Below are 17,161 nucleotides of genomic sequence, written 5' to 3'. Positions count from 1 at the left end.
AGATTCGGTGAACGTGCGGGCCACGGTATGGAACTTCGACGACCAATCCACCTGTCGTGAAATATGCTATTCAGTACCGCTTCAACCGCATGCGAGCTATGTGCCGGACATCCACCGTGTTGGAAGTACATCGCCATTCTGTCATGCAGTGAAACATCTTGTAGTAACATCGGTAGAACATTACGTAGGAAATCGGCATACATTGCACCATTTAGATTGCCATCGATAAAATGGGGGCCAATTATCCTTCCTCCCATAATGCCACACCATACATTAACCCGCCAAGGTCGCTGATGTTCCACTTGTCGCAGCCATCGTGCATTTTCCGTTGGCCAATATTGCATATTATGCCGGTTTACGTTACCGCTGTTGGTGAATGACGCTTCGTCGCTAAATAGAACGCGTGGAAAAAATCTGTCATCGTCTCGTAATTTCTATTGTGGCCAGTGGCAGAACTGTACACCACGTTCAAAGTCGTCGCCATGCAATTCCTGGTGCATAGAAATATGGTGCGGGTGCAATCGATGTTGATGTAGCATTCTCAACACCGACATTTTTGAGATTCCCGATTCTCGCGCAATTTGTCTGCTACTGATCTGCGGATTAGCCGCGACAGCAGCTAAAACACCTACTTGGGCATCATCATTTGTTGCAGGTCGTGGTTGACGTTTCACATGTGGCTGAACACTTCCTGTTTCCTTACATAACAAATCTATCCGGCGAACGGTCCGGACACTTGGATGATGTCGTCCAGGATACCGAGCAGCATACATAGCACACGCCCGTTGAGCATTTTGATCACAATAGCCATACATCAACACTATATCGACCTTTTCCACAATTGTTAAACGGTCCATTTTAACACGGGTAATGTATCACGAAGCAAATACCGTCCTCACTGGCGGAATGTTACGTGATACCACGTACTTATACGTTTATAACTATTACAGCGCCATCTATCACAAAGCGAAAAAAGTGGTCCATCTAAAACATTCATATTTCTTCACGTACTACACTAATCTGTAATAAAAAATGGGGGTTCCTATATATACTTGTAAATAAGTGAATTTGATCCAATAAACTTCTCTAAATACTATCGAACCCCTTTGCTTTCCTTGGCGCTGGGAGGGTGGCAACGCGACATTGAGACCAGGCCTCGGAAGGCGACCCCTGCCTTCTTTGCCCCCGACCCTTCTCTCAGGCCCTTGGAGAAAAAAAAAAAAAAAAAAAAAACAAGGAACACGGCATCAACCTGAGCCCAGCTGTCCAAAGCGGTATGGATCTCTAAAAGAAAAAAAAAAGAAGTCCCGGCCATGGCATAAATTTTGATTCATTTCTTCGTCTTGCATCATCATTGTAGATAGTGATGAGACTTGTATGTCACGGTGCAAAATTTAATTATAAGATCTTAATTACAAGAAACTGTAACGTTTTAACTCCACCACGCAGTTTTGGCACTACAACCGCTAAGTCGCTGACGTTTGCAGAAATGAAAAAACAGGGAAGTCAACATGAAGTGGTACATGACGAAACCAAACGACTGACCCATCGGACACCTTTTTATTGTGCCACGTACATGAGTTACCACTGTTAGCAAAGTAGTTATCGCCAAGCGTGAACGTTCATCGTTTTCCTTTCAATTCTTACTGATAAGGGGATAGGCAGGCTCCTAGCTTGTTGATGTTCAGAGTTATTTTTGTTGTGATCTTGAGTCCAGAGACTGGTTTGATGCAGCTCTCCATGCTACTCTATCCTGTGCAAGCTGCTTCATCTCCCAGTACGTACTGCAGCCTACATCCTTCTGAATCTGCTTAGTGTATTCATCTCTTTGTCTCTCTCTACGATTTTACCCTCCACACTGCCATCCAATATTAAATTGGTGATCCCTCGATGTCTCAGAACATGTCCTACCAACCAATCCCTTCTTCTAGTCAAGTTGCGCCACAAAGCTCCTCTTATCCGCAATTCTATTCAATACCTCCTCATTAGTTATGTCATCTACCCATCTAATCTTCAGAATTCTTCTGTAGCACCACATTTCGAAAGCTTCTATTCTCTTCTTGTCTAAGCTATACATGGCTACACTCCATACAAATACTTTCAAAAACTAATTCCTGACACTTAAATCTATACTGGATGTTAACAAATTCCTCTTCTTCAGAAACGTTTTCGTTGCCATTGCCAGTCTACATTTTATATCCTCTCTACTTCAACCCTCATCAGTTATTTTGCTCCCCAAATAGCGAAACTCAGTTACTACTTTAAGCGTCTCATTTCCTAATCTAATTCCCTCAGCATCACCCGACTTAATTCGACTACATTCCATTATCCTCGTTTTGGTTTTGTTGCTGTTCATCTTATATCCTCCTTTCAAGACACTGTCCATTCTGTTCAACTGCTCTTCCAAGTCCTTTACTGTCGCTGACAGAATTACAATGTCATCGGCGAACCTCAACATTTTTATTTATTCTCCATGGACTTTAACACCTACGCCAAAGTTTTCTTTCATTTCCTTTACTGCTTGCTCAATATACAGATTGAATAACATTGGGGAGAGGCTACAACCCTGTCTCACTCCAACTGCTGCTTCCCTTTCATGCCCGTCGACTCTTATAACTGCCATCTGGATTCTGTACAAATTGTAAATAGCCTTTCGCTCCCTGTATTTTACCCCTGCCACCTTTAGAATTTGAAACAGAGTATTCCAGTCAACATTGTGAAAAGCTTTTTCTAAGTCTACAAATGCTAGAAACGTAGGTTTAACTTTCGTCAATCTATTTTCTAAGATAAGTCGTAGGGTCAGTATTGTCTCACATGTACCAATATTTCTACGGATCCAAACTGATCTTCCCCGAGGTCGGCTTCTACCAGTTTTTCCATTCGTCTGTAAAAAATTCGCGTTAGTATTTTGCAGCTGTGACTTATTAAACTGATAGTTCGGTGATTTTCACATCTGTCAACACCTGCTTTCTTTGGAATTGGAATTATTATATTCTTCTTGAAGTCTGAGGGTATTTCGCCTGTTTCATACATTTTGCTCGCAAGATGGTAGAGTTTTGTCATGACTGGCTCTCCCAAGGCTGTCAGTAGTTCTAATGGAATGTTGTCCTCACGTTTCGACTTAGGTCTTTCAGTACTCTCTCAAACTCTTCACGCAGTATCGTATCTCCCATTTCATCTTCATCTACATCCTCCTCCCGTTCCATAATATTGTCCTCAAGTACATCGCCCTTGTATCGACCCTCTATATACTCCTTCCACATTTCTGCTTTCCCTTCTTTGCTTAGAACTGGATTTCCATCTGAGCTCTTGATATTCATACAAGTCGTTCTCTTCTCTCCAAAGGTCTCTTTAATTTTCTGTAGGCAGTATCTATCTTACCCCTAGTGAGATAAGCTTCTACATCCTTACATTTGTCCTCTCGCCATGCCTGCTTAGCCATTTTGCACTTCCTGTCGATCTCATTTTTGAGACGTTTGTTTTCCTTTTTGCCTGCTTCATTTAAAGCATTTTTATATTTCCCCCTTTCGTCAATTAAATTCAATAATTCTTCTGTCACCCAGGGATTTCTATTAGCCCTCGACGTTTAACCTACTTGATCGACTGCTGCCATCACTACTTCATCCCTCAAAGCTACCCATTCTTCTTCTACTGTATTTCTTTCCCCCGTTCTTGTCAGTTGTTCCCTTATGCTCTCCCTGAAACTCTGTACAACCTCTGGTTTAGTCAGTTTATCCAGGTCCCATCTCCTTAAATTCCCACCTTTTTGCAGTTTCTTCAGTTTTAATCTACAGTTCATAACCAGTAGGTTTTGGTCAGAGTCCACATCTGCCCCTGGAAATGTCTTACAATTTAAAAGCTGGTTCCTAAATCTTTTTCGTACCATTATTTAATGTATCTGAAACCTGTCAGTATCTCCAGGCTTCTTCCATGTGTACAACCTTCTTTTATGATTCTTGAACCAAGTGTTAGCTATGATTAAGTTGCGCTCTGTGCAAATTCCACCAGGCAGCTTCCTCTTTCATTTCTTATTCCCAATCCATATTCACCTACTACGTTTCCTTCTCTCCCTTTTCCTGCTACCGAATTCCAGTTACCCATGACTATTAAATTTTCATCTCCCTTCATTATCTGAATAATTTCTTTTATTTCATCATACATTTCTTCAATTTCTTAGTCAGCTGCAGAGCATATAGACTTGTACTACTGTCGTAGGCGTGGGCTTCGTGTCTATCTTGGCCGCAACAATGCGCTCGCTGTGCTGTTTGTAGTAGCTTACACGCATTCCTATAGTTTTATTCATTATTAAACCTATTCCTGCATTACCCCTATTTGATTTTGTATTTATAACCCTGTATTCACCTGACCAAAAGTCTTGTTCCTCCTGCCACCGAACTTCACTAATTCCCACAATATCCAACTTTAACCTATCCATTTCCCTTTTTAAATTTTCTAACGTATCTGCCCGATTAAGGGATTTGACATTCCACGCTCCGATCCGTAGAACGCCAGTTTTCTTTCTCCTGGTAACCACGTCCTCCTTAGTCCCCGCCTGGAGATCGAATGGGGGACTATTTTACCTCCGGAACATTTTACCCAAGAGGACGCCATCATCATTTAATCATACAATAAAGCTGCATGCCCCCGGGAAAAATTACGGCCGTAGTTTCCCCTTGCTTTCAGCCGTTTGCAGTACCAGCACAGCAAGGCCGTTTTGGTTAGTGTTACAAGGCCAGATCAGTCAATCATCCAGATTGTTGCCCCTGCAACTACTGAAAAGGCTGCTGCCCCTCTTCAGGAACCACATGTTTGTCTGGCCTCTCAACAGATACCCCTCTGTTGTGGTTGCACCTATGGTACGGCTATCTGTATCGCTGAGGCACGCAAGCCTCCCCATGAACGGCAAGGTCTATGGTTCATGGGATGGTAGGATTCGCTAATGAAATTTCTATACAAAGTTTAAGATTGTTATTGACTTGGCAGAATGGATGACAGCCGCGCCTACTCAACTTGAAGAATTATCCATTAGAATGTTGCTAGGTACAGTCGAGGCTGTTGCATGTGAAATGCAGTGAAGGGTACTGTCGTGGAGGAAATATGGGGCTCGCAAGAGCTGTAGTGCACAATACCGTAAGCTGCAATGACTGCTGTCTGCGCCGCTCACTGCTGAGAAATAGGATAACTCTCATTCTATCTGGATTGACCTTCACCAATCAAACTCTCCCTACGCCTTGATGAAGTCAAGGACTCCTATTCACCCCTAGTCAAACTATTGGCATGGTACACCGGTCAGATAACCAGCCCACCGTGATGCCACTCAAAAATTCGCTCGCAGGCGTTTAACTATAACTCTGCCCGTCACACCGCACAATAAGTGTCACGGCCAACACCGTGAACAACGCTTAATCACGAGGACTCAATATAGAGTCGCACTTCGATTCGCTCTCCCAGTGAAGTACTGAGGAGAGACTTGTTCCTCACTCTTTGAGTACACATACGAGCGCGCACGCTCTCGTTACGTGTTCTCGCTCCAAGAGCGACAACCGAACGGCCCCTCTCCACACGAGACATGAAGGGGTAAATCTTTCGATCTCTTCCATTACTCCTTCAGCTCAACACATCAGACATATCATCTGCCAATCAGCATTGCTCTTCTAAAATAGGAGAATGGTGTTTTGTTTAAGGCGACCAATCCAAAAATCTGTAGCATCGGCGTTTGGCCTTTGCTGTCTCCCTGTGAAAACCTCTGAAACTGCATGCTATGTTTGGAAAGAATGTGTAGGCTGGGTGCTCCCACACAATCTAGCGGAATTTGCTTTTAAGCTGAACACGGGGTCGTTCTGCCTTTCACTCGGGCAGAGGCTGTCTGCTCTACGGGCGGTCGCCGGCCGATGTAGATAGATTGACTCGTCCTCTGAAGGGACCGGCCCCCCGGCGTGCGGTCTGCCTCTCCCGAACGAAAAGCACCTGTGACCGTCGTGTCTGGAACGTATGTGTGTACGCCAGCCTTGAGTATTTCAACCCCGGTGCGCTTACTTGTTATTTGCATATCGTTTACATGAATTCATACAACATCGACATTATCTTATCGAGTTTCGGTTCGAATGAAGCGTCTTGATGTGCAGTATATGATTGTGAGGGCGGAATATGTAAGCAATGAAGGTCAGGAGACCACGACGTCTTACACATTGACTATGCACCGGGAATTGCTTCATCACTCAAACACAAATACAAACACACACACACACACACACACACACACACACACACACACACACACAAACAAACAATCCAAACATAACTAAAAAAAAGTGGTATTCAAGATTTATATTCGACTACGATAGCAATAAAAATAAAAACAAGGAACTGAATGACTTAGGACCATGATTTATGACGTGGACTGACTGAGAACAAATCAGGTATAAAAAGGTTGTTAGACCTAAGCCAAAGGCTTTGCCGCAGTGGTAACACCAGTTCCCAAAGGATCACCTAAGTGCTGTCGGGCTGGGTTAGCACCTAGATGGGTGACCATTCGGGTCTGCCGAGCGCTGACGGCAAACGGTGTGCTCTCAGCCCTTGTGAGACCAATTGAGGAGCTACTTGGTTGAGAAGTAGCAGTTCCAGCCTCAGAAACTGACATACGGCGGGAGAGTGGTGTGCTGACAACGTGTCCCTCCATATCCGCATTCAGTGACGCCTAAGGGCTGAGGATGACACGGCTGCCGGTCGGTACCGTTGGGCCTTCATGGCCTGTTCGGTTGGAGTTCGGTTTTAGTTTAGTGTCAGACATAAGTAATATTTGTAGTCTCGTTCACTCAATAGTTTGTGGCTTCATAGAACACTCACAGCTGCAAAAAAAAAAAAAAAGGTTCAAATGGCTCTGAGCACTATGCGACTCAACTGCTGAGGTCATTAGTCCCCTAGAACATAGAACTAGTTAAACCTAATTAACCTAAGGACATCACAAACAACCATGCCCGAGGTAGGATTCGAACCTGCGACCGTGGCGGTCTTGCGGTTCCAGACTGCAGCGCCTTTAACCGCACGGCCACTTCGGCCGGCTACAGCTGCAAAATACTAAAACGAATTCTTTACAGACGAATGGAAAAACTGCTAGAAGCCGTCCTCAGGGAGGACCAGTTTGGATTCCGTCGAAATGTTGGAACACATGGCAATACTGAACCTATGACTTTTCTTACAAGATAGATTAAGGAAAGGCAAACCTACATTTATAGCATTTGTAGAAAGCTTTTGACAATGTTGACTGGAATACTCTGTTTCTAATTCTGAAGGTGGCAGGGGTGAAATACAGGGGGCGAAAGGTTATTTACAATTTGTACAGGAGTAGAGGGGCATGAAAGGCAAGCAGCGGTTGGGAAGGGAGTGAGAGAGGGTTGTAGCCTCTCCCCAATGTTATTCAATATGTATAATGAACAAGCAGTAAAGGAAACAAAAGAAAAATTTAGAGTAGGAATTAAAATCCATGAAGAAGAAATAAAAACTTTGAGGTTCGCCGATGTCATTGTAATTCTGTCAGAGACAGCAAAGGACTTGGAAGAGCAGCTGAACGGAATGGACAGTGTCTTGAAAGGACGATATAAGATGGAATTTAGCCGACTTAAATCGGGTGATTCTGAGGGAATTAGATTAGGAAATGAGAAGATTAAATTGGTAAATGACTTTTGCTATTTGGGGAGCAAAATAACTTACGATGTCGAAGTGGAGAGGATATAAAATGTAGACTGGCAATGGCAAGGAAAGCGTTTCTGAAGAAGAGAAATTTGTTAACATCGAGTATACAGGGTGTTACAAAAAGGTACGGCCAAACTTTCAAGAAACATTCCTCACACACAAATAAAGAAAAGATGTTATGTGGACATGTGTCCGGAAACGCTTAATTTCCATGTTAGAGCTCATTTTAGTTTCGTCGACCTAGGCTCAATGGAGCACGTTATCACGATTTCATACGGGATACTCTACCTGTGCTGTTAGAACATGTGCGTTTACAAGTACGACACAACATGTGGTTCATGCACCATGGAGCTCCCGCACATTTTAGTCGAAGTGTTTGTACGCTTCTCAACAACAGATTCGTTGACCGATGGATTGGTAGAGGCGGACCAATTCCGTGGCCTCCATGCTCTCCTGACCTCAACCCTGTATTTTACCCCTGCCACCTTTAGAATTTGAAATAGAGTATTCCAGTCAACTTTGTCAAAAGCTTTCTCTAAGTCTACAAATGCTAGAAACGTAGGTTTGCCTTTCCTTAATCTTTCTTCTAAGGTAAGTCGTAAGGTCAGTATTGCCTCACGTGTTCCAACATTTCTACGGAATCCCAACTGATCTTCCCCGAGGTCGGCTTTTGCCAGTTTTTCCATTCGTCTGTAAATAATTCGTGTTAGTATTTTGCAGAACTTTACATAACACACATTTAACCGACGAGTAGAATTTTACTCACACACGCACAAAGACAGTTAATCAACACAACCTGTACAAAACTGCTCCGCCGGCCACATTGCTCCTGTAGAGGGTGCGGGACAGTGCTACCAACCTGCTGATTGATTCCCGGCACGATCTAGCGTCTATTGTATGAACTAACTCGACTGGGCCATCCTGCCCCTATGGCCAACATGCCCCGGTCTCCCCTATGTAGAGGAAAGGTGCCTAATATGAGACACACTTTTGTAACCCTATTTAAAAGACCTAAAAGTAAGTGCAATTGTATTTTTATGATGGTAATAATATCTTGCATTATTTAATTTTATCATACAATTATCGTATTTGCAATAATAAACGATTTTTCAGAATAGCAATTAAATCTTCAAAAACAAGGCATTTCGTAGAAGTGAGATCAAGGTTTCCTAATATGAGACAGTAATAATATTTTGCTTTAATTATTTCATTACAGAATAATGGCATATGAATATAAAATTTTTACAAGTTCATTCATTTCTGTTATCCATCACTCATTTCACAATACTAAGGTTTATATTCACGACATCCGGGGCAAACAAAATTGTCTTCTGTGCCAATCTTGATGAGTCCAGCGATAACATTTGGTGCACTGTGCCCATTTCTCCCCGTGTTTGTCTTCAGAAAAGCGCCCAGTACAGAACAGACACTCTGCGTCATCACTGCTGTCTGAATCCACACTCTCCTCAAGACGGACATCGGATGCCGAGTCACTAGACGATTATTCTGCTTTAGGTCTACGATTTGAAGATTTTCCACTCTCCTCCCCAAACAACTTTCTGGCTGCTTTCGTAGCTTCAGCTCTTCCATTGCAAGGCAGTATTTCACTAGTTCATCTTCCAGTTGAGATGAGAGAACAGGCCTTCTGCCAAGATTAACACCAACCAGCTTCTCGGGTGTACGAGTTTTATCCTTCGCATACCTTTCCAAACTGCGTTTTGGTACAGCAAAAACTTTCGAGGCTTTAAGTACCCTATCTCACCATATCTCACACACGTAATGGCACGAACCATAGCGTCTTTACCCACGTTGTAAGAGGTCCGAGCAGATGTAATTTCGATGTATTACTCATGCGCTGCCTGCGATATGTAAGGTATAAGAGAATCTCTGACCAGAGAGCAGTGCTGACTGCAGTAGGAACTGTGTAGCTGTAGCAGTAAGTTGTTGCTAGTCTGGAGTCTGCTCTGGTCTGGTCTGGTGTATCGTGTTGGCTGGGCCGGTCGTGGTGCAGCGATGCCGGAGCCTGAGTATTATTGTATCAGGTAAAAAGCAGCCTTGCGCATATGTAGTAATGTTATCTCAAGTCCCATGTAAATGTTTATTGTATAAGGTAAAAAGCAGCCTCGCGCATATGTAGTAATGTTATCTCAAGTCCCACGTAAATGTTTTAAAAGTGTCCTAATAATAATCTATCTCATATAAAGTAATTTTTAACAACCATTCATTTCAATTTAAAGAATCTACTAATTTCTCCAATCCGTGATCATCCCGATTATTGCAAAAGAAATATCAGTTGTTTCCCTTTCATAAATGACAAATCAATCGGCCAGCATTGCACAGGGCTGTGCCAGAAAAATTTATTATAAGAGCAGATATATATGCGTTATCCGGCAACTTCGTTGAGGTAAGAATTTTTCTCTTTTTTGTTCAGAATGATCTTTCAGGGCCATGACGCAGCACTGCTGACGTCCAAAATTTACCAGGTTAAATTCACAGTCAATTATTGAAAAGTTATAAGTGAGCTTTCCTTGCCATTGCCAGTCTACATTTTATATCCTCTCTACTTCGACCATCGTCAGTTATTTTGCTCCCCAAATAGCAAAACTCCTTTACTACTTTAAGTGCCTCATTTCCTAATCTAATTCCCTCAGCATCACCCGACTTAATTCGACTACATTCCATTATCCTCGTTTTGGTTTTGTTGATGTTCATCTTATATCCTCCTTTCAAGACACTGTCCATTCCGTTCAACTGCTCTTCCAAGTGCTTTGCTGTCTCTGACAGAATTACAATGTCATCGGCGAACCTCAAAGTTTTTATTTCTTCTCCATGGATTTTAATACCTACTCCAAATTTTTCTTTTGTTTCCTTTACTGCTTGCTCAATATACAGATTAAACAGCAACGGGGAGAGGCTACAACCCTGTCTCACTCCCTTCCCAACCACTGCTTCCCTTTCATGCCCCTCGACTCTTATAACTGCCATCTGGTTTCTGTACAAATTGTAAATAGCCTTTCGCTCCCTGTATTTTACCCCTGACATCTTTAGAAATTGAAAGAGAGTATTCCAGTCAACATTGTCAAAAGCTTTCTCTAAATCTACAAATGCTAGAAACGTAGGTTTGCCGACCGTTCTATAAGTAATGGAAACACATTTTCTCTGAAATCAGGTTGATTTTATTCAGGATTCCAATACACCATATTATCCCCCACCTTTTTGTCTACAAATCCCTATTTTTCAACATTATCTCCGTTCAATGCGACGGCCTTGCGTCACCTTACCGTGAGAGCCTGTATACCCGCACGCTACCACTCTACTGGGCGACGTCGGAACCAACGCCCTGCTGCGTCAATAACCTCTCCATCGCCCAGGTACTGCTTGCCGCGGGTGCAGCCTTCATTAGGCCAGACAGATGGAAGTCCGAAGGTGTGACATCCGGGCTGTGGGGTAGACGGGGAAGAACAGTCCAATGAACTTTTGTGAGCTCCCCTCTGATTCGCAGACGCGAGTGAGAGCTTGCGATATCTACATCTACGTGATTACTTTGCTATTCCCAATAAAGTGCCTGGCAGAGGGTTCAATGAACCAGCTTCAAGCTGTCTCTATCGTTCCACTCTCGAACGGTGCGCGGGAAAAACGAGCACATAAACTTTTCTGTGCGAGCCCTGATATCTCTTATTTTATCGTGATGATCATTTCTCCCTATGTAGGTGGGTGCCGACAGAATGTTTTCGCAATCGGAGGAGAAAACTGGTGATTCAAATTTCATGAGAAGATCCCGTCACAACGAAAAAGTCTTTGTTTTAGTGATTGCCACTCCAATTCACGTATCATGTCTGTGACACTATCTCCTCTATTTCGCGATAATACAAAACGGCTGCCCTTTGACATTTTTCGATATCATCCGTCAGTCCACCTGATGCGGATCCCACACCGCACAGCAATACTCCAGAATAGGGCGGACAAGCGTGGTGTAAGCAGTCTCTTTAGTAGACCTGTTGCACCTTCTAAGTGTTCTGACAATGAATCGCAGTCTTTTTTTTCCTTTACGCACAACATTATCTATGTGATCGTTCCAATTTAGGTTAATTGTAATCGTAATCCCTAAGTATTTAGTTGAATTTACAGACTTCAGATTTATGTGACTTTTCACGCAATCGAAATTTAGCGAATTTCTTTTAGTACTCATGCGAGTAAGTTAACACTTTTCTTTATTCAGAGTCAATTGCCACTTTTCGCACGATACTGATACCTTATCTAAATCATTTTGCAAGTCGTTTTGATCATCTGATGACTTTACAAGACGGTAAATGACAGCATCATCTGCAAACAATCTAAGACGGCTACTCAGATTGTCTCCTATGTCGTTAATATAGATCAGGAACAATAGAGGGCCTGTACCACTTCCTTGGGGAACGCCGGATATTACTTCTGTTTTACTCGATGACTTTCCGTCTATTACTACGAACTGTGACCTTTCTGATAGCAAGTCACGAATCCATTCGGACAACTGAGGTGATATTCCACAGGCACGCAATTTGGTTAGAAGAAGCTTGTGAGGAAGAAGTAGTTGGCTTGCATTTTTGTGGCGACGAACACGATTTTGTCGTTTCTCCAGTTTCTTGAACGTGGGACAATACACTTCGGAACTGATCGTTGCTCCACGATGGAGGACTTCAAACAGAATAACCTCTTCAGAGCCCGAGAAGGCCATCGCCACGACTCTGCCAGCCGAGGATGCCGCTTTGAACTTTTTCTTCGGAGGAGAGGTGGTGTGGTCCCACTTCACGGATTGCCACTTCCTTTCCGGTTAGAACGAACTCAAGTTTCAGTGCCTGTGGTGACAGTGTTCTCCGAAAAATTGTCACTATGAGCCTCGTAACGCGTGAGCAATTTCGCACAGATGGTCCTTTGTTGTTCTCTATGGTCTCCTGTTGGCCAACAGCCTTGCCGCAGTGGTAACACCGGTTCCCGTCAGATCACCGAAGTTAAGCGCTGTCGGGCTGGGCTAGCACTGGGATGGGTGACCATCCGGTCTGCCGAGCGCTGTTGGCAAGCGGGGTGCACTCAGCCCTTGCGAGGCAAACTGAGGAGCTACTTGATTGAGAAGTAGCGGCTCCGGTCTCGGAAAGTGACATACGACCGAGAGCGGTGTTCTGACCCCACGCCGTATCCGCATACAGTGACACCTGTGGGCTGAGGGTGACATGGCGGCCGGTCGGTCCTTCGAGCCTTCATGGCCTTTTCGGGAGGAGTCAATAGTCTCCTGTTATGTTGTGATGAACTCAAGGGGCACACATCTATGAGTTCCCCAACTGCTGGACGAGTGTCTCAGCACTAGCAAAGTGCAGTTGAACAGTAAGGTGTTTGATTGTGATCCGTCGGTCACCTCGAATGAGACTGTGCGCACATTCCAACATTACAAGAGTCACAGCTGTGTGCGATCGACGCCAGCAGTGGTGGCCGAGCGGTTCTAGGCGCTGCAGTCTGGAACCGCACGACCGCTACGGTCGCAGGTTCGAATCCTGCCTGGGGCATGGCTGTGTGTGATGTCCTTAGGTTAGTTAGGTTTAAGTAGTTCTAAGTTCTAGGGGACTGATGACCACAGCTGTTAAGTCCCATAGTCTTCAGAGCCATTTGAACCATCTTTTTGTGGTCGACCAGCGCACGGGTGAGCAGACAGGTTTGCGAGGCCTCGGCCAACGACTCACCGTGCTTTTGTTTACTGCCAGTCTCCGTAGACATTCTGCAAGCGCATGTGAATATATGTGATGCTATAACTTTCCGCCAAAGGAAACTCAGAAACAGCTTTCTGCTTGGAAGGCATTTACGCTACAGACGCCATTTTGAAGGTTACATACAGCGACGCCACCCGTCAGAAATTGTGAGGGCTGAGGTGGCAGTATTCCACGATGCCACACAACGATTTGCACATTCTTTCAACCGAAATTGGACGAGGAAAAAAAAATCTTGCACTATTTATTGAACGCTCCTCGTAATTCACGCCTTTGTACGACTAGGGTGAGAGGCACCCACATGCCTTGCTCATACTGTGGCATCAAGCAGTCAGGCCTGCAAGATGAGCGGTCTGCCAAGCGAGTGGATTCATTTTTTATTTAACAAGTAACATGAACTCTAGTACTCACAATTAAGTTAAAAGTTATTCTCCTGCTTGGATATTACGCAACGGAAACGCACATCTGACTATTAGTAATTTACACAACTCTGACTGTTCACTACGCACTGGCAACACCACATTTTCGTTCTTATTCAACGGCTTTGATCAACACGTGGCCATCGCACTGCATATGAATGGCGCACACCTTATAAATTCTGGGTATCATGGCAACACACTATTCGAAGGAAAAGGCCACCAATCTTTTTCTTTTCGCTATCTTATTTATTCCGATAAATTCTATAACCTAAACACACAAATTCTATAACCTACAGCAATAACACATGAGAAATTCCGCCCAGTGAGCATGGCTTTACATTGGTGATTCTCTATCTTATGGTCTCGTAATTATTTAACGCTACAGTGCACTTTCTGGATAGGATGGTGGATCTTTTATTATACCTCACACTTCGACTCTCACAACCATCATCACGAAACTTTCCTCCAGACCGAGCGGCACAAAAGGAACATGCATAACCCACTACCTCTGAAACTACCTTGCTACTCTCCCATGCAAACCACACATACTTAAATTACATGACATACACCACACTGCAACATGGAATACAACATAAGGGATAGTCTCAACATTATCACTTTCAGCTTTCCCACTTCAATTAGTATTTATCCCAGTTTCACACGACACTGCCCCACTTCGTAATTTTTCTTTCCTACTATAAACTCTGGAGGATATATGCACGTCTTCCTGTGCAATGCAAGCCAAGTGGCGTTGCTGGATAGACGGCTGACTCACCTTGCTTCTCTCTCAGAGTATTAGAGTTTGAATCAAGCGTCTCACGGAAACATAACATGCAAAGTAATATTAAGAACATATTCATCACACACGCGAGTCCTCAACTGATACCATGGACGAGTACTTCTCTTTATCCTTTGTCTCATACACAGATTGAGACTCACACAGTACTCACCAAGTGGAAGTACTCGCCTCTAATTTCAAGTCCTGCACACGCCATTTCATAAATATTTCCAACTTATAGTACACACGCTAGTAATTCAGCTTAACTTACGCGCTCGGAAGTATTTCAACTTATTGCTACACGTGGTTTCATTGTGACCGTTGGTCACTTCCGAAGATTACTACAATCCCCTTAATATTACCTGCCTGACATTTAATTCTCCCCACAAAAGTTCCTGAAATAGAGAAATTATTATTTCAAACTACCCTTAAGTATTTCACATGCATACCATGTCTCCACTCTTTTGTCTTTACGGGGCACACCTAAGACAGGTCTTACCAACACTAGATCCAGCGCCAGAGTGCTGAAACATGGCCGTTCTTCAGGTCCTCTCGCACCTCTGCCGAAGTGGGGGAGCACCTTACTACCGTATTGGTCAGCCACATTTCAGGCGCTCAAAGCTCCGGTAAGTTTCATCTGTTTGGTTCCACCAAAGGTGACCAAAAGAACGTCTCAAAGATGATCATATATTCACATTCACTATCTGCAGTTAGCAGATGACCATACATTCATTCATTTCACAGATCTCACCAAACTGGATGTAGGGATTTATTTTGTGGGAGTGCACATGTGATCAATTAAATAAATAAATTGTCATTCTTTCCCACACTGGTATCCAGCTTCACTGTATTAATTGAAATTGAGTTATTATTAGAAAAAATATGTTGTACTGACAAGAATAATGAAGTATGTTGTACATATTTTCAATGTCGGGTGGTACTGTACCCTTTCAAGGGAACAGTCGACGCCAACTGATAACCTTAATAATTGCTGAGAAGACCCTTTCTGTGACCGCGCTGGTACTGCAGGGAATATTCCGTGGACTTTTTTTTTCTTTCATCGCGCGGCTGAGTCACAGCCGAGGGACCAGATGGAGCCGTACGCAGCCGGGCTATCAGCGAGAGATAGCGGCGACCCCACGGGCTGTGTTACCAACCGCATGGCGGGGGGCGTGGCGCTGGTGGGTCCCCCGCGAAGCAGATAACCTCTGCCTGAGGAGGTCAGCTGCGCTGCGTGACGAAACACAGCCCGTATCTCGTCTCCAGGCGGCAGCCACCGCCTATCACTGCTGCGCTACGTGGCCACCAAGAAATGTCATATCTCCACGTCTCGATGATTCTTTTTAGGGTTTCGTGTCTCAGCGGTAAAAGGGGAGCCATTACAGGATCTCCCTGTCTATCCGACAGTTTTTCTCAGGAACCACAATGTTACTGAAAGAGAGGATGACAGACTAAAGGCCGAAATACTAAATGTCTAGTCCGCAGCTCTTGGTCGTGCGGTAACGTTCTCGCTTCCCACGCCCGGGTTCCCGGGTTCGATTCCCGGCGGGGTCAGGGGTTTTCTCTGCCTCGTGATGACTGGGTGTCGTGTGATGTCCTTAGGTTAGTTAGGTTTAAGTAGTTCTAAGTTCTAGGGGACTGATGACCATAGATGTTAAGTCCCATAGTGCTCAGAGCCATTTGAACCATTTGAACTAAATGTCTTTTTCCAAAGCTGTTTCACAGAGGAACATTGCACTGTAGTCCCTTCTCTAGATTGTCGCACAGATGAAAAAATGGTCGATATCGAAAAAGATGACAGAGGGATAGAAAAACAATTAAAATCGCTCAAAAGAAGAAAGACCGCTGGACCTGATGGGATACCAGTTCGAAGGAACTTGCCCCCTTCTTGCAGCGGTGTACCGTAGGTCTCTAGAAGAGCGTAGCATTCCAAAACATTGGAAAAGGGCATAGGTCATTCCCGTTTTCAAGAAGGGACGTCGAACAGATGTGCAGAACTATAGACCTATATCTCTAACGTCGATCAGTTGCAGAATTTTGGAACACGTATTATGTTTGAGTGTACCTTGACCAGGGTTCTTTGGGGAAGGAGACCAGACAGCGAGGTCATCGGTCTCATCGGATTAGGGAAGGACGGGGAAGGAAGTCGGCCGTGCCCTTTCAAAGGAACCATCCCGCCATTTGCCTGGAGCGATTTAGGGAAATCACGGAAAACCTAAATCAGAATGGCTGGACGCGGGATTGAACCGTCGTACTCCCGAATGTGAGGCCAGTGTCTAACCACTACGCCACCTCGCTCGGTCCTCTAAGGGTAGACTTCATCTTTGACGATATGTTGTTCTTCATGCAATTACCTTACCTTCTGATGAAGTCACCCTTAGTGGTGACGAAACCTGGTCAAGGTATACAGAAAACCTATGCAACTGGTTGGCAGATTTTTACATATTTTTCAAATTTGTGTATACGGTTGCTGTAAGCGTCAGCCATGTTCAAAGTTGAACTTTTCTGGAGACTAGAAATCTACTCTGTAGGAATCA

At 44.1% G+C, this 17,161-nt stretch overlaps 1 pseudogene; it reads left to right on the top strand.

Annotated features, from left to right (window-relative positions):
- The first annotated feature begins 12,629 nt into the window (after positions 1–12,629).
- Positions 12,630–12,747, top strand: LOC126213980 (5S ribosomal RNA; annotated as a pseudogene).
- Positions 12,748–17,161: the final 4,414 nt, after the last annotated feature.

The sequence above is a fragment of the Schistocerca nitens genome, chromosome 11 (genome assembly GCF_023898315.1).
Source record: "Schistocerca nitens isolate TAMUIC-IGC-003100 chromosome 11, iqSchNite1.1, whole genome shotgun sequence".
Classification (NCBI taxonomy): domain Eukaryota; kingdom Metazoa; phylum Arthropoda; class Insecta; order Orthoptera; family Acrididae; genus Schistocerca; species Schistocerca nitens.
This window is presented reverse-complemented; position numbering and strand designations above follow the sequence as displayed.